Consider the following 19,130-nt stretch of genomic DNA (forward strand, 5'->3'; position numbering starts at 1 on the left):
AGATAATAGTAAATTTGAAGCAGACGTTAGATTAATTATAATCTTGTACATTAACGAATACGGATTGGTCCTTTTTCTCTTTTTAGGTCTTTTGAAATTCAAGTAAATGGAAAATGAGTTGATTGAGTTAGAGAGTTCAGTGAATTTACTTTTGCCTCCTGGTTTGTAAATAGTTAACACCTTTTCCGAATTTCTCATTGTGGGTCCTTCTCCATGCTAAACAAATGCAAGTTCTCACAATAACTTGTCTTTGTTCCACGTTGACATTCCTTAAATTAGCTGAAAAGATCTGAGAGGGAGGCTTTTTGCCTGATTTGGGGGCAGGGGCTGTGGGGGATGGAAATGTAGTTAAGGATAAACGGACTTTTATTTGGCATTGCAGAAGGGAGTTTGTCATTATTTCCATTACTAGAAATTATGTATAAATTTACATATATGTGTGTATATATTTATACTCAGGTGCACACAACTACAAATGTGTGCATGTGTGTGTATTTATATATAAAACACAGACACACACATATATACATACATAAATCAGGTTATATACCTTTCTTTATATTTTATGTAAGACAGAAATCATCTAATATAAACATCAAAGTGTATTAGGATAGGAATTTCTTGTAACATTAATTAAATTTGATATTCAAATTCCTGTGTAATGCTTGGGTGTTATGTTAAACAAGATAAATATCTAAGAGGAAGAGACTGCATATAAAGCTGTTAAATCAAATGAGAAAATATGTGGGTATTATTCAGGATAAGGTAGGGTATGGTTTAATAAGAAAATATCTGCCCCTCCTCCAACCCCCAAATTTGAAACCTTAACATAATAAATGCTTATTTCTGGCTCCTGCGAAGTCCTTAGGGTCTGTGGAGGCTTTCTTCCATTCAGTGACTCAGGGGTCCAAGCTCCCTCCATCTGGTGGCCTATCATCTTAAAACACGACCTCTTCAGGGACAAGTGAAGACTGGCGTAGGATGATTTTTAATAGTGAGACCTGGGCTGGGCGCGGTGGCTCACGCCTGTAATCCCAGCACTTTGGGAGGCCAAGGCGGGTGGATCACCTGAGGTTGGGAGTTCGGGACCAGCCTGACCAACGTGGAGAAATCCCATCTCTACTAAAAATACAAAAATTTACCGGGTGTGGTGGCGCATGCCTGTAATCTCAGCTACTTGGGAGGCTGAGGCAGCAGAATCGCTTGAACCCAGGAGGCAGAGGTTGCGATGAGCCAGGGTCGCGCCATTGCACTCCAGCTTGGGCAACAAAAGCGAAACTCTGTCTTAAAAAAAAAAAAAAAAAAAAAAAAAAAAGAGTGAGACCTGGAAGTGACTTCTGTTATTTCTGCTTAGATCCCATTTACCAGAGCTCCATCAAGTGGCCCCAACCTATCTGTAAGAGAGCCTGGGAACTAAAGCCTTTTTTGTGTGTGTGCTAAGAAAGAGGAAAATAAAATGGCATTAGATGAATGCAGTGTTTTGTCTGCTGTAGTATGTAAAATGCTTCTGAACTCTCTGAATATAATCATGTGAATTTACAATCAGAAAAATGCCAAAAATGCATGGCATCTTTTAAAAAATTTCTTGATATCCCCATTCCCTTCTGCCCTATGTGCTAAGAATTGGAAAGAAAATTAGCTGGTTGTATCTAGATTCCTATCACTAGTGGCTTGGTACACTGTAGTTTATTCTGGTTACTCTGCCTCTTTCTTTCTTTAGAGTAGTTGATGGCCTCACCTGAGAATAACACCATACAGCTGGGCAGCATTGGCGTTTCCCATTAGTCTGTCCCACTTTGGGTCCTACCTTTTCATCACTAACCTCCTCCCTCTTTCCCCTGTTGAATGCTCTTTCTTTTGTGAGAATTAATGGTGCACATTCTGAAGGTGGGAAAGAGTCATTATTTAGCTGTTTAACAGAACACCTCGGTTGATAAATTTAGTTACATGTTGCATTAGTTTCTATTGCTGCGTAATAAATGGCCACAAACTTAGCTGCTAAAAATGACATCCATTTATTATCTCATAGTTCTGTGGGTGAGATTTCTGGGCAAGCCCCAAGCTTGACTGGATTCTCTGCTCAGAGTCTCAGAAAGCCAAAATTAAGGTATCAGCCAGCCGGGGCTCCTATCTGGAGGTTCTGGGGGGAGAATCCACTTCCAAGCTCATTTAGTTTATTGGGAGAATTCCTTGCAGCTACAGATAGGAGGTTCCCGTTTGCTTTGCTGGCTGTTAGCCGTGGTCCACTCTCTAAGCTGGAGGCTGCCCTCACTCCTTTTCATGTGGCGCCTTCCATCTTCAAACCAGCAATGGTGGGTTGGATCTTCGCAAACTTTTAATTCCTCTGACTTATTATTTTCCAGCCAGAGAAACAGTATGCCTTTAAAGGGCTCAAGGTATTAGATTAGACCAACCCGAGAGAATAATCTCCCTTTTGTCATGTACTGTAAGCTCATCGTGGGAGCGCCATCTATCATATATTCACAGGCTCCACCCACACTCGAAACGGACGGGATTACACAAGAAGAGGAATCACTGGGGTCATTCTTAGAAGTCAGTTGACTGCATATATTTCTGCCCGAGAAATATAGCTTAGGAAGGAAGTTTTTTCATGGAACCTGTAGTTTTGCCCAAATGCATAATTGAAAAGTAAGAAATCTTTCTTCAACAAGAATTAGGGGAAGAGGAGGTGGCTGAAGCTGGTGGGGAGAGAAGATGAATTTTCTTTTAAAGGCTTCTTGATATACAGAAAATACTTAAAAAGCAGCTTAATTTAGGTAATTGGCATATAAAATACTTGCTTGATTTTCAAATTAAGAACAGCACTCATAAAATCTCATTTGATAAGTTCAGCAAGAAAAAATATAATAATAACCAATTAAGAGAGAGAGATTTAGTGGGGAGTGGGAAGTAGAGAGACAGCACAGTGGGTAAAATCCATTCAGAGATCTTAATAGATGAACAGTATCCCTTAGAGGATAATGTTGCTAACTATTATTAAAAATCAGGTTGTGATTTTACATGAGTGCTTTAATAGTTTTTGTACATGTTGCCTCCTCAGAGAGACCATCATTTCGGTACCCCACCACTTATTATCATATCACTCTCTTACTATCTTTCTAGAACGTGGCAGAATTTGAAATTGTCTATGTTACATGTCTAATTGTTTATTCTCTGCTTCCCAATTTGAATACAGAATTATGTGTTCCCTGTTAACTTTACCCCAGAATGGGAAATACAGAGAACCACATTCTAGTCCCAGGTCTGTCATTAACTTGCTTAGAAGTCAATTCGTTTGTGATTCTGAGAACTGAACTCATCTCAACATCTATCAAATGAAGAATGTACAGTCGAGGAATTAGATGATTTCAAATGCTTCTCCCAAAGGTATTCTCTATGCCTTTTTTTCCCTTTGTTTCCAAAATGATCTGCTTTCTTGATTAGGACTTAATATTTCTAAAACTATTGGGTGGTCATGTGCTGAAAGAAAAGATGGTGCTGTAAAGGAATTTGCACAGGGTTCCCTGAAGTGAATTGTTTCTCTTACCCTTGGTTTCTCCCCATGAAAATGAAGGCAGAGTATGACAGATTGTATTTCTCCTCTTGAAATCACCTTTCTTGCATTGCCCCTCCATGCAGGAGTATTATGTGTCTTAACCCTTTGAACTCTGACATGCTTTGGTTAATGAAAGGTGAGTAGAAGTGATGTGGCTCTCTTCCAGGCAGAAGCTTTACAAAACTGTGCATGGTTCACAAATTAAATCTTTTCCCTTAGTCACAATGACTGGCAGTGATCCTGGAGTGAAGAAAATGGCACAGAACCATAGCTGACCCACACTGGATTTGTAGCATGAGTGAAAAATAAACCTTCATTGTTGAAAGCCATTGCAATTGTGAGGTCATTTGTTACTGCAGCAGAACTGGCCCATCCTGACTGATAAGCGCCTGATACTTGCGTGCACCAGTTCAAATCATCTTGGCCTGAATTCGTATTGCAGCCACTGTTGAGCAAACAGCTCTGCATGAGTTTCAACCAGCATCACATAGGTGCACCCTAGCAGCTCAATGGTTTAGGCCTGTGCTTCTTGCTTTCAGTCCAGAGGTTCCTCTAACTTTGTCATGTACTCCTGTGGGAACTGACTAGGCACTCATACATGTATGAACAGGAAGTGCAAGGATATTAACATCCATGAGACAAATCTTGACAAATGAGTAATGGAAGGTGATGGATAAATGTTTCTCTCTTTGTTCTTTTTTCATGCACAGCTCTGAGATGTATTTCCTAAGGCTCCTGGAAAGGTTTTCCATAATAGAGCAACACATCACCAAGCAGCCAACCCCTTCACGCATCGTGTCGGTTTTGGGCTTTCCTTCCTTTGTTTCACTCACTCCTTCCTTTTACTCTCTGGGATCACATTCCCAAATAAACTATCTACATATGAGCCTTTGCCTCATGTTTTGTTTACTGGGAGAACATGACTCATCACCAGTTAGATTCTCTTTGAATTGAATCAACTTGAACATTATCCACCACCATAGCAAGTTATGTACTTCAATAGCATGGAGGATTATACTGTACATTTATAGTAACTTGCAAAACACAGTTTGCTACTTAGACTGGAAGTTATTGTTAGATTTGCTGATTTAAAAATAAGTTCTCCCTTCCCCCATTAATCCTCTATCAACTGGATATTATTAAAAAGTCAAAAATAGGCCATACGAGATGGCTTATGCCTGTAATCCCCACACTGGGGGAGGCTAAGGCAGGAGGATCACTTGAGCCCAGGATTTTGAGACTAGCCTGGGCAACATGGCAAGACCTTTGTCTCTAAAAAAATAAAAACATTAGACGGGCATGGTGGCCCACTTGTAGTTTGAGCTACTTGGGAGGCTGAAGAAAAAGGATTGCTTGAGCCCAGGAGTTTGAGGTTACAGTGAGCTGTGATCACTGCACTCTAGCCGGGGCAACAGAATGAGACTCTGTTTCTCTTAAAACAAAAAGGTCAAAAAATAGCATGTTGAAGGGAAATGGAACATGTATACTCTGTTGGTGGGAATGTAAATTAGTACAATCTCTATGGAAAACAGTACAGAGATTTCTTAAATAATTAAAAATAGAACTACCATTTGATCTAGCAATCCTGCTACTGGATATTTACCCAAAGGAAAAGAAATTATTATATTAAAAGATACCTGAACTCGTATGTTTATCACAACACTATTCACAATGCAAAGATACGGAATCAACCTAAGTATCCATCAATGGATGACTAGATTTAAAAAATGTGGTATATATACACAATGGAATACCATTCAGGCATATAAAAGAATGAAATTATGTCTTTTGCAGCAATATGGATGGAACTGGAGGCCATTATGTTAAGTTAAACTATTCAGAAACAGAAGGTCAAAACCAGCATGTTCTCACTTTTGAGGTGGGGGCTAAAGAAGGTGTACAAATAGACATAGAATGTGGAATAACAGACATTGGAGACTCAGAAGGGTATGAGGTGGGCGGGGGTGAGGGATGAGAAATTACTTAATGGGAACAATGTACATTATTGGAGTCACCGTTAGACTAAAAATGCCCAGACTTGACTGCTACTCAATATATCCATGTAACAAAACTGCACTTATACCTCTTAGATTTATATATATATAAAAACCCTCCCATTATTAGTTCTCAGTCCATCCTGGTACCATAACACACAGATTTTCGTTGGGAGGCATCCATGTTTTTTGACATTCAGTGATTGAGTAGCATGTTGTTAGACACAAATTGCAAATGTGGAAGCACAGTAGAGGGGTTGGGAGAGGTGTCATGCTATAATACCTTGCTGCCCTTCCACTCGAAGTTCTCAGACCACTGACAGCGCCCTGGGGCACAGTTCAGTTGTTAGGTGCCAAGGGAAATATTGTTTTGTTTAGGAATTGAATTGGCCAAATTCTCGCAGCGTCTAGGCTCTGTTCCCTTTTTGCCTCCTCATCAGTCTATTCCCTAAAAATCATAAAATTACAGCACGATAGAACCAGGTCTTAAAATAATCTAGCTAACTCCTTTATTTCATAGGTCAAAAAACAAGAGGTTAAGGAAAATGATCTACTTTGTGGGGTGAAGGAGAGAAATTAAGGGGGAATGTAATTTTGGCTGTTAAGGAAATACCATTTTCTTTTAACATAATTAAGTTCTTGATTGTGATGCTCTTAAATGAACCATGAAATTCTAAGCACTTACCATGCAAGTGTGATTTTTAACTAAGCCTTTTTTTTTCTACCCCCAATCTGAATGTTAAGGTGGCAGATGCATAACTAATCTTAGCTGAGTCTATATTAAGAAATCAGCAAGGTGTCTTTATTTAACTTCCATGATGTGTGAATATAATGTAATGTTAAATAGCATGATTTTGCACATTATGTCCTAAAATAAAAACAATTCCCTTAAAGTGATAGTAAAATGCAGTAATGTGAAAGGTTATTTTTTATTTGATCTCAAACGAAATGAAAAGCACAGAAGAAAAGAATTGGAGCACTTATTCTTAAATGTGATTCTTATATATATGTTTTATATATATATGTATACATGTATTTTAACATTTTAATTTTTATATATTTAATACTTCTAAACCTGAAAAACAAAAGTCAGTGTTTGGGTTTGTATTCTATGTCACACAAAGGACGCTCCTATCAGCAGAAGAGAGGTTCTAAAATCCTTGTTATCCGAGTTTAAATTTTCTGAAAAATACCCCACCCGTTGAGCTTCTATGTTCTTGCTCTGGGATGTTTCTATGGGTCTGTATTAGTTCCAGGAAATTTGGGTCTTTCTATTTTATCTCTGGAATTGAGGTTCCTGCAGAAACTACAAGGGATTATCTGTGTTCTTTGCTGTTTAATGTCTTTGCTGCAGTGAGTCAGATTCCTGAAGGAGTAAACAATGAAATGTTTTAAGGCTAACTGTGGGAGATTATGTGGAGAGGAAATACAGCTATTCTGAGAGAAGACATAAAAAATGTTGGCCTTTTGCTTCTTGAAATAATACTGTAAAGACCCTTTGCCTGTTGTACATTAACCAATGCAAGCATGTTATATTTGAAGTTGGGATTCTGGGGTTCAACTTTTTCTCAGTTAATGAATTTTTATTTTAATGTAATTGAATTTTCTTTAAGAATCCAATTTCCACTTCAGAAGATACCATTCCCCTGGGAAAATGGCTCCCAATCCAAAGAACACAGACCTTTGAGGAATTAATACAAGACTCTTGGAACCTATTTGGGCATCAACCATTGTCAGTGAACATCTGCATAAATAGTGTTTTATATAAATACACTTGAAGGTGTTCTTACATTTTTGGTCACTTTTAAAGCAGTACTTTTTCTCAATCAAAGCGTAGCAGGAAAGTAAGAAAAGCCTAACAGTAAGGTGACTGTGTGTGTGTGTTTGTGCACATGCATACATACGCATGTGTGGGGCGGGGGTGTGTAGGCGCAGTCTGTGTTTTTAAAAACAATTAAAGAGGTCTTTATGCTTTAACAAGCTGAGAACTACTATGGTAGTTATGTTCTGTAGGGCATGCTTCACAAAGCTAAATGAAAAATTTTAAAGTTAATGACTAAACAGTGCTTAAAGCATACACATTATTCATGATTTATTCTAATAACATTTGTGGATGACTAACTTAATAATGGTGCTGAACATCCATTATGTTTTTGTTCTAAAGATGTGCCTAAGTATCTATGCCTCCTTAGGGGTGGGTTTACATCACTCAGTGATTGAACTAAGATATATAATTCCATGTCTTTGTATAGAACAGGTACTACAAAAATCAACCAGTTATATAGGCTTCCACTGTGCCAGATACTGTTCTATACAGTCTTGCAGATGTTAGCCCATTTAATCCTCATGATAACTCTCTGGGATGTAGGGACTGCTGTGGTTCCCATTTTGTAGATGGGGAACTGAAGCGGAGAGTGGTTAGGTTGGGTAGCATCCATCCAGGAAATGGCAGAGCTAGACTTTGAATCCAGAGTCTGAGCAGATCCCTTGCCCTGTCCTGCTTCCACCAGAGGACTTCATGTCTGTCCTGGAAGGAAGGGATGGGATGACTGCTGGGGAATACCTAGAGGCTGGCTGGTTTGGTTTGAGGTAGTATGCCTCATGTGTTCTCCACTCCCTAACCCCAACTCCCAAATTGTTTTCTCGCTTTCTGTATCTTTCTCTTTCTCATATACAAACTCACATCCTACAACCACTCTGGACCCACTCTGGACACTATGCCATAAGATTACCTTGGACAATGGCTGAGAGGTCCTTTGATCTGGGCTTTGCTCCTAAACCTTCCCCTAGGAATTGTCACTGCATAACACCCAGCATGAATGGGTAAGGTCTCCAATGCATAATAAAACTCAGTCCTATTTACACGTTTTCCTGCTTTAGGTGACCCATTTATATATCTTCCGAGTTCATTTGGACAAGGTCAGTGTCTTGAGGGTTATTCAGATGACTTTATAAGCACTATTCCTTTAAAGCAGTTAGTCATGGTCTAACTTGAAAGCCACATCACAGCGTGTTTTTTTTTTTCTGAAAAGTCTGAAAGTGTTCTTTTTCAGCCCTGCCAAAATTGGAGACGAGGTAATGGGACGGAAAACAGCACGGGTACCCTGGACTTCCTTCATTCTGGCTGCCACTAAACATGTGTGTTAGTCCATTCTCACACTGCTTTAAAGAACTGCTCAAGACTGGGTGATTCAAAAGGGAAAGAGCTTTAATTGACTCACAGATCTGCAGGGCTGGGGAGGCCTCAGGAAACTTACAATTATGGCAGAAGGCAAAGTAAACATGTCCTTTTTCACGTGGTGGCAGGAAGGAGAAGTGCTGAGCAAAAGGGGGAAAAGCCCCTTATGAAACCTTCAGATCTTGCAGGAACTCACTATTATGAGAACAGCAGTATGGGGGCAACCGCCTCCATGATTCAGTTACCTTCCGCCGGGTCCCTCCCATGATACACGGGGAATTTTGGGTACTAGAATTTAAGATAAGTTTTGGGTGGGGACACAGCCAAACCATATCAACATGCAAATGTGCCTGGGAAAGAATTGCTAAAGAGGATGACGGCTGTTGTCTTGCTTCCTTGCCCCTTCCGATTCATCAAGTGAGGTCATGGCCAGTGGAGGCCAGGCTTCAGTGTTTGGGGAACTGAGCTTGGTTGCCAGGAGGCCACAGGCTATTTTGATATGGCCGGCTGGCTGCACTCACAATTGCTGGGTGACTTCAAAAGCTCTTGTGATTGGCAAGGCTGGCAAGCACAGTCCTTCAGAGAAGCATGTTTTTTCTAGGCAGAACAGCCATCTTTGCAACCCCCTCACCAGACAGGAGAGAAAAGTCACCTCACCTTAATGGCAGGAAGGTTTCAGACTTTCCAGTTCCTTGGACTGAGCCAGATGAGAGCCAGAAGGGTGAACGTGGAGCGATTGCTAGGATGGAGCTATTATTTGAATGGGCAGAGTTCTATTTCAGACTGATGACTTGGTTTGACGCTTGATGCTGATTTTGTGATACCTACCTTGACTTCTTGTATCCAGAAGTGGTATAGAGCAGTGGTTCTTAAAGTGTCATCCCCAAGACCCTTTCAGGGGGTCTGCAAGGTAATAATTATTTCATAACAATACTATAATGTGATGTTATTTGCCTTTTTCACTGGGAGGGCATTTGTACTGGCAGCACAAAAGCAACAGTGGATAAAAATGTTAGCGTCGACCTGTGTTAGTACTTACTGGATTCTTCACCCATACGCACACCCACATACACCTGCCAAAAGAAGCAATTTTTCCTTAAAATAGACTTGATGAAGCAGTAGAAATTAATGTTTATTAAATCTCCACCTTTGTGTACATGATTTTAAATATTCTGTGTAACAAAATGAGAACTACTCATAAAGCACTTCTGTTGCAAATGGACGTGTATGTAAATCTTGTCTCCTTGCAAACCGCTTGTGCTCTTGTTTGAGTTGCTGGCTGAACTGGCTGCATTTTCCATGTAACACCATTTTCACTTGAAAGAACAACTGAGAAACAAGCCATGCTTATTTAGACTTGAGTATTTGGCAGATTTTTAAAAAATAACTAAAGTGAACCTAATATTTCAAGAAACAAAATTGACAGTATCTGTTGCTAATGATAAAATCTGAATGTTTAAGTGAAAACAAGAATTTCAGAAAACTTATATTTGCCCCAGTGAGTTTGATAGTTTCATACTGCCTAAAGATTTTTTTTGACTAGGCTACGTTGGGTGGTGATATTAACACATGGAATTTTTAAAATATATTGAATAATGATATGTGTCAACATTCGGAAGATCTGCGTAATTCAGAAACTGAGTATTTTCCAAATGACCAATACATGATACCATAAAATCATGTATGGGGGAAAAAGTCAATTAAAAGTAGAAGATTGACCAATGATTTTAATGTAATAAACAGTAAGAAAAATTCACCGATATGGTTTCAAATTTCACATGGCAAGTGACTTTGAAGAAACCACCACTTGTCAAGTTTTGCCATGGTGTTAAAATGAATATCTACAATTATTTACCTAAAAAGTCTGTTCAGATACTCCCTACTTTTTCAGTGACACATCTTTGTGAGGCCAGATGTGCTTCATATACTTCAATTAAAAACATATTGCCACAGATTGAATATAAAGAGATATAAAGAGACATACAGAGATATGCACAAATGTAAAACAATGCCATTCTTCTTAATTTTGGGGAGAATATATGTTTATTTTTCATAAAAATATTTGTGTTAATATGTAATGCATTTACTAGTATTATTATTATTTTTTTTTTTTTGAGATGGAGTTTCGCTCTGTCACCCAGGCTGGAGTGCAGTGGCATGATCTCGGCTTACTGCAAGCTCTGCCTCCCGGGTTCCCCCCATTCTCCTGCCTCAGCCTCCCGAGTAGCTGGGACTACAGGCGCCTGCCACCACTCCCGGCTAATTTTTTCTATTTTTAGTAGAGACGGGGTTTCACCGTGTTAACCAGGCTGGTCTCGATCTCCTGACCTCGTGATCCACCTGTCTCAGCCTCCCAAAGTGTCGGGATTACAGGCATGAGCCACCGCGCCCGGCTACTAGTGTCATTTTTAAATGAATTAAATATGTATTTTAAATATTTCACAGTTATAATTTAAAATACAGTACATATCAATAGTTATAACCCATAAAAGAAAAGCTCTTTGGAATCTTCAGTAATTTTTAAGAATTCAAATGGCATTTAGAACCAAAACCAGAGAACGGCTGGGATACAGGTTTGCAGTGTTTCTCAAGTGGAGGTTTCTGAGCTGTCGTGAAATTACAAAAAGTTTCCCAGGTTGGGAATAGTGGCTTTTCATTATATAGCTTTAAATACATCAGAGACAATTACTTAAATAATTTTATCTTTAAAATGAAAACTTTGTAGAGCTCAAATATGCTTACATCACACATTAAACTCTCATTCTTCAATAACTGATATAAAGACAAAAATACTGGCAATGATTTTCAATTTTAATTTATCAGAAATAAATTGTATCTACAACGATGTTATGTTATTTATAGAGCAATGCTTGAAAGTGGCCACTAAAACCTTCTTTCCTGCCTTGCAATTTTAAATAAATCACAAATATTCAAGTAAATAATAAATAAACCAGAGGATATTTTGAGCAAAAGAAAAACAGTAGTTCTGTATGTTGACTATTTCCTATTTTTGATGCTGTAACCAATAGTTAAATCTCAGTCTGCATATTAATATACATGGAGTCAACATATAAACATATAGTTTTTAATGTATTTTAACAAATCATATTTTTCATACATAATTTAAACAGTTTGCATCATTTATTGAATAGGAAGACGTCAAACTTTTTCATTATGACATTAAATATAACTAAATAAGCATCATGCATAACATTTTATATTCTGAATAAAAATAAAATACCTTTTGTCTAAAACCACCTTTGTATCTATTGCCAAAAACAATGAAGGGATTGAAAAACGTTTCTAATAGCATTTAAAATTCTATCTTTCCTGCAAAGGAGCCTATGTTTTCTAGGGCTTCTGTAACAAAATATTACCAACTGTGTGTTAAAACAACAGAAGTTTGTTTTCTCACAGTTCACAGCCAGAAGTCTGAAATCAAGGTGTCAGCAAGGCCATGCTGCCTCCAGAACCTCTAGGGAAGACTCTTTCCTTGTCTTTTCCAGCTTCCTGTGGCTTCTGGCATTCCTTGGGTTGTGGCTGCACCACTCCACTCTCTGCTTCCACTTTCACCCGGCCTCTTGTTGGTGTGTCCCTGTGTCCTCTCCTCTCCTTTCCTTATGAGAACACCAGGGATTAGATTTAGGGCCCACCCTACATCCGGGATAATTTGATCTCGAGATCCTTAACTAAGAACGTCTGCAAAGACTCGATATTTCCAAATAAGGTCACATTCTGAGGTTCCAGGTGGATGTGAATTTTGTGTGTCGGGAGCACTATTCAACCATTACAGTTTCCCAAGATAAAATGATTGCAGAGCATAGAAGTAGTTTTGATAAAGTGGGCTTTGCTGTTGCACAGACCCACCGTGCCACTGATTAGCAGTTTGACCCTGGTAGGTTGTCTACACTTTAAAGCCTCAGATTCTTCATTTATAAAGTTGGGTCTAGGTTCGCCATCACATTGGCTTGTGGTGAGAAGTAAAGGTGATTATGTAAAAGTGTACATTCTCATCACAGTCCCTGGGAGGTAGGCACAGAGGGAGTTCACTCAGTAAATATTAGCAGCCGTTTGCTGCTGTTGCTGGGGCAGGCAGGTAATAATAATCATAGTATGTTCTATAAGCATACCGTCATGGCAATTATATTGATGGTAATTGAAGTATGAGTTAGCAGATTAATGTTAATGGTGATTTCAAAGACAATTAGTATACAATAATAGATGATTTTCCTGTGGAATAGGTTGATGAGAGACAGGGACAGAAGGAGGGAGAGAATGAGAACTTTAAGTGAGCAGCCCAGGCAACAGAAGTGTTGTATCCAAAGACCCACCATATTTTAAAGAACTGCATTAGAGGCCAGACACTGGCGTTCAGCACACTCCAGCATTTATGGCTATTTCTGTTCTAGGCTTGTGTTGTGTAATTATAAGGCCTGTGTCTTGATCACATTTTGGATGGAGAACCTGATCACATTTGGAGAACCTTGATCACATTTGGATGGAGAACATATTTGGAGAACCTGAATCACAAGACAGAGGAAAAATCTAAAGGCATCTATCACTGTGATTCCAGACAATCCAATCTAAACCTGCCCTCCTGCAGCTGTCAAATTGATTTCCTGTCACAGTTCTCTTGGTGGCTATTTTCGAATCTCCCCCTCGTCCTCCTAGAAACTCTGCCCTTGCCCCTCTCATGGGCTCTTCTGCAGGTAGCCTTGGCTCATCAGAACTGAGAAGTGGTCCACGGCACACTCCCGCCCTCCGTCCCTCTCCCACTCACCTCCAAATGTGTGGGCCCGCTGACCCATCTGTCTTCATTCCTTCTGATTTTGATGAGAAATTACCCCTCTCCCCTTTAAGGATAACTCCCCCCTCATCTACTCCGACCCAAGTGATAATTATGGTTCATAATTATCCCTTTGTTTTTTGCATTTAATCTGTCTCCATGGAATCCTTCCAGTCCGTCTGTAAATATGCCCAAGCTCCCTCCTTGTTCTTAAAATCACTGTCCTTTCCAACTACCAAATACCTCCTTAATCGTTCTATTAAACTTCTTGAAAGAGTGGTGACCTAGCCCCCACTTCTTGTTGTGATCAGCTGTTAATTATTAAATAATGGTTGAAAGTACAGTACAGAATTCCCAGCAGTTAAATTCCCAGTCATTTCTTCCTGATTGAGATAAGGCATGGCCCTGACTCCAGGCGGTAAGGCGGCGCTGGCCTCAGAAGCGGCTGTCTCTGGGAGCACTGGCCACCGCCTGCAGACCACAGCCCTGTGGGTTGTTCTTTTGTGTAGGAAGTTGGCATTCTCAGAAGCGTCAGTGATGAGTACAGCAAAGTACTTTTAAGAAAGTAGGGAATTTGCATAGCTATGCAGTTGGAAAAATTATAAAATCGGTTAATGCCCCAGGATAGCATAAACAAAGAGGCTTTTGTTTTTTAAACTCTGAATTTGTTTCTGATAGTTTTTTTCTGAAGAAAAAGCAGTAGGAAAATGTCCAGCCAGCCTCTCCACTATACTTTTCATTTGCTGAAAGCCGCAGAGAAGCATGAATGAAGGTTAGAACCCGTGTAGAAGCTGCAGAAAAGTCCCAAATGAAGTTTAGAACTTGTGTGGCCCTGAAGAGGCAGCGAGAAGCCCTGAATTTTTCTCTGGGAAGTAGAGAAAATTATTTCACTTACTAAGGACACACCTCAGAGGAAGACAGGACAGTGAGAAGAGTTTATAATTAGGATGGCATTTGGGTATTTGCTTCTAAAGTCAAAAATAAAAAAAAAAGAAAATACATGTAGATCATAATGTGGATCATTCTAGAGTAGGCCAAACATTTTTTTCTTCTATAGAATCTTAGAAAATGTACCCTAGAAAACTCTTTAAGTAGAAAAAGAGCATATCAGGACACATGTGTATGCCAGCTATTTGTATAACCTAACATTGCATCCTTCAGCCCGTTGGGGTTCGGGAGCCAGCCTGGGCCTTCCCCAGTGTAGAAGCCGAAGAGGAGATGCTTAGAGGAAAGATGATCATTAAGACACATATGGGCTCAGTGAACATACGTTATCATGTTTTCTTTATTGTGTAGGCAATAAAGACTATCTGACTTTCTAGACTAAACTTTTCCAATAGGAACTTAGTTTAGTGAAAAAATTCTGTGAAAATTATAGCAGGGACAATTCAATTGATCAGCAGCAGTAGTGGCTGACATTACATATAATGCTCCTATAGGAGATATGAACAAATGTAAAATGTGGGGATTTTGCCCTTGGAGAAATTTACAGTTACAGTGAGGCTCTCCACACAAATTCCCACCTTTCTTGGTCCTATAGTAATAGCCAGTGTGACGTAGCTGAATGTTGGAAAACTGAAGTTGAGTTATGTCATGAGGTCAAAAAATCTTGTGTCTTGTCACCAACCACCCAAAGGCTCTGCTTTGTGCCCCTGTGTTACCCAGAAGGATGGAAAGCAACACTCCTACTGTCATCATTTTTTTGTTACACAGTTGTCTCCCAAATTGTATGCAAATTTCACATACTATTAATATACAGTCACCGGTTATATTTCTTCAGCAACCAAATATGGAAAATGTGTGTCAACTGGTTCTACAGCTGCAATTGAGCTACATCCTTTAGAATAATGTCACAATAGAGAAATGACTTCTGAATGGTGTTCAGCCTGCATATCACTCTGATTGCCTTTAATTAGGGGGAAAATCACAAGCTAAAAAGAGTAACAGACTTGAAGTCAGTTAAAAATCAGAGTAATCAACTGAGAAAAAAATGCAATCTCATAAATCTTAATTTTTAACCATAGGATAATAGTTTCTTTATTCATTGAATAACTTTTACTGCCTCTCCGGGCTTCTCAGATTAGAATTCTAACACTGATAGGAGATTTGGCATAGGAGAACTGCCTAGCCTCTGAAATGAAAGGCCCCTCAAACCCCATAAAAGCCTAGAACAAATGAAACTGAGAAAGTCACAACCCAAGAATTAGGTTTGGGTGGCTTGAATGTAAGAACTTCCTGAATGAGAGTGGTCTCAAAGTCAAAGGGGGAGAATAGACTAACTGTGATGTAAACCTTTTAGCAATGTTTTCCTAGAAATAGGGAGATAATAATTTGGCACACTACAAAGAAACTTCTGGCAATCACTTTAAAAAACAACAATAACAAAACCTTGTCTTTAAAAATGCAAAATGTTAGGGGTGTTAAGATACCAAAATATAACTTGATATTCATTCCTGCAGAGGTTGGCTTTTATGAATTTATTTGTTTATTTATTTATTTTGAGATGGAGTCTCACTCTGTCACCAGGCTGGAGTGCAGCAGCTGATCTCGGCTCACTGCAACCTCCGGCTCCCGGGTTCAAGCCATTCTCCTGCCTCAGCCTCCCGAGTAGCTGGCACTACAGGCACGTGCCACCACGCCCAGCTAATTTTTGTATTTTTAGTAGAGACAGGGTTTCACCATTTTGGCCAGGATGGTCTTGATCCCCTGACCTACCTTGTAATCTGTCTGCCTCGGCCTCCCAAAGTGCTGGGATTACAGGCGTGAGCCACCGTGCCCGGCCAGCTTTCATGAATTTTAAGAAGGGATCAATGCCTTTCATGATTTTTAAGTCAACCTAGCATGATAACCGAGAAAGAAGACTGTGAACACATGTGAATAGATTATTATTTTTCTTGGTGGAGTGAAGAAAGAGCTTTCATTTTCTTCCTAGGGGTGTGCCTAATAATTTAGGGGGAAAATCAAATATGAGAAATGTGTGATACATATGGGAACAGCTCTGTGAAATGCATATTTGTCCGTAAGAGTTGTCTTCAGCAGTTACCTCCTTCAAGCTTGTCAGAATTTTAAAACTGTTCATTTCTGTTCCACATGAAGAGTGAGATCTATCAAGACCAGCCTCTGGAGTGCCACAATGTGATCAGCCAGAAAGGAATGAAGGAGCATTCAGCACAGGGAAATCACTGACGTTTCCTATGGTCATGAAGCAACATATGCTCCACTAATTATTGTTCTCTGTGACTGCTCTCACATCTTGAAACTCTCCATGACCCATTGCGGAAATCCTGTTCATCTGCCCCCCACCTACTCCCTCAAAGAATGAAAAATAGCAGATTGCAAGGCTGGACTTGTTTAATGAATGTGATTTGTTTTTGTGGAATCAGAGGCATGAGAGGTTTTGGAGGCTGTTAGTTTGACACTAGATTTGTGAAATGACTTCATAGTCCACACCGTTAGATGGGTTTAATAGGCAGGGTGTCTTTACTTGCTAGATGATAATCAGTCCATAGGCATTTTCTTTATTTTTCTATGTTTCTAGAGCAAAGTGACCTTTGAAGGTAGGCAGGATCATGTCTCTGACTTCAGGCAGAAGTCTGTTGAACATGGGGCAGACATGGAATCTTGCATTACAATGAGAATATCTTCAAGATACAGCGGACTCCCCCTGTGGCCTTTTCTTTTCCTGGAAGCAGACTTGCTGCCATCTGAGTGACCCCTAACACTATAACCTAAGGCTTTTCCTGGATTTTTTTCAGACACAAATAGCTTGTTTTCTTGTACTCTATAGTAAATGCAATTTTTGGTGTTAACACCTTTTTATGTATTCATTTATGAGAGCATTAAAAACTAAAGTGTTGGCCGGGTGTGGTGGCTCACGCCTGTAATCCCAGCACTTTGGGAGGCTGAGGCGGGCGGATCACGAGGTCAGGAGATCAAGACCATCCTGGCTAACACGGTGAAACTCCGTCTCTACTAAAAATACAAAAAATTAGCCGGGCGTGGTGGCAGGTGCCTGTAGTCCCAGCTATTCGGGAGGCTGAGGCAGGAGAATGGCGGGAACCCGGGAGGCGGAGCTTGCAGTGAGCCGAGATCGCACCACTGCATTCCAGCCTGGGTGACAGAGTGAGACTCCATCTCAAAAAAAAAAAAAAAAAAAAAAAAAAAACCCAAACTGTTACCTTGTTTATATTCAGGTAACTTCCCTTCTCTACGGAATTTTCCCTCACTCCTCCTTCCTCTCCGCAAAAGCGCAACAACTTGGTTTGTTCAGATAGGTTGAAGATTACTTTTTTGCAGTTTATAACAAGAGCTGATGTTTAATAGAGGTGTTGGGTTGGATATGGCTTTATTTTGGTGACTATTTGAATATGTTAAATAGTAGTAAGATATCGTTACTTAGTATTACAGCAAAATAGGTTGATTCTCTGGATGAAGAAGCTTTGTAAGCCTGGATAGTAATACTTTTTATCTATTTAGATGTGATTGCCTGATGGTGTCACCCAAACTAATTAATAATGACATATTAGCTAACATGTTGCCATCAGCAGGTGGCTGTTTGAGCAGGGGTGAAAATGGCAGGTGCTAAAACAAATTGCTGTACCCTAGAGAAATGTACAGAATTTTTCTTTTAAAGAGTCTTGATGATGTCTGCAATATGATTTTTATTTTTTGGGTGCTTACAAGGCTTGGTGAGGTTGCAGAGATAGAGACTAGAAAAACAAAACAAAACAAAACAAAGGAGAACAAAACTGATTTAACTTTTTCCAAAAGTTTTCCAATTCAATAAGCAAGCAGTTGAATCTAAGCAGCACAAAATTCCCAGGAAAGACTCAGGCATCCTTCTTCCTTCCAACTTTCCTTTTCTTCCTCTTCTTTGTCCATCTAGATCTGTCAAGGGATTGTGGGCACACAGCAGAGCCATGACAGATGGGCAGTGCACTGTAATCTACTGCTGCCTTTCAATTTCAGAGGGATCATTGTGACAATGAAGGGGTTAAAACTGTCAACACCTATCAGAGCTTGGAGATAATTTGTGTAATATAAACCCAAGAACTTTGATGGCAAAGACCACACAGCAAATGAATTCGACTAGGTTGCTGCTTTGTAAGAAATACTTAATTAACCTCTTTCCAGCTCACGTACAACTATGGTTTTTACATGCCTATGTGAAAAAGTTACTGTTTATACATACAGATGATAATGATTAAATATGATTGTGAATAATTTTTACTTCAGAAGATGCATTTCAAACTAGCACTTGCAGCTACAAGTTGAATAGATAAGTGCTCTTCCAGCATGAGATAGGTTGCCTTTGGAATGTCTCACAATGTATTGACTGTTGCTCTAGTACTAACGTTGCTAACGTGTAGTACTGAGTAATGTGACTTAGGAATGCAAACTATTACAAGGTATATTTTTATCTAACCATTTTTTTTAAGTGTCCGCCTCTTAGAAGGAGCATAAAAGGAAAATAAAGTAGACCTTTTTAAACAAAATATAGGCTTGACAAAGATAAAATACATTCTTTTTAAATTAGCTTGAAAGAGAAAATTGATAGATAACAAGTAAAAACTCTTAGGGCTGTTCTTCAAAAGTCCATGTGGTAAGCAGAAAGGG

General features: G+C 39.4%; 1 protein-coding gene across 2 annotated transcripts in view; it reads left to right on the forward strand.

Annotated features, from left to right (window-relative positions):
• Positions 1 to 19,130, forward strand: part of SAMD5 (sterile alpha motif domain containing 5) — a 441,477-nt gene that overhangs the window by 39,774 nt on the left and 382,573 nt on the right. The gene's annotated exons all lie outside the window — the stretch shown is intronic.

The sequence above is a fragment of the Pongo abelii genome, chromosome 5, assembly GCF_028885655.2.
Source record: "Pongo abelii isolate AG06213 chromosome 5, NHGRI_mPonAbe1-v2.0_pri, whole genome shotgun sequence".
In the NCBI taxonomy this organism is placed as follows: Eukaryota; Metazoa; Chordata; class Mammalia; order Primates; family Hominidae; genus Pongo; species Pongo abelii.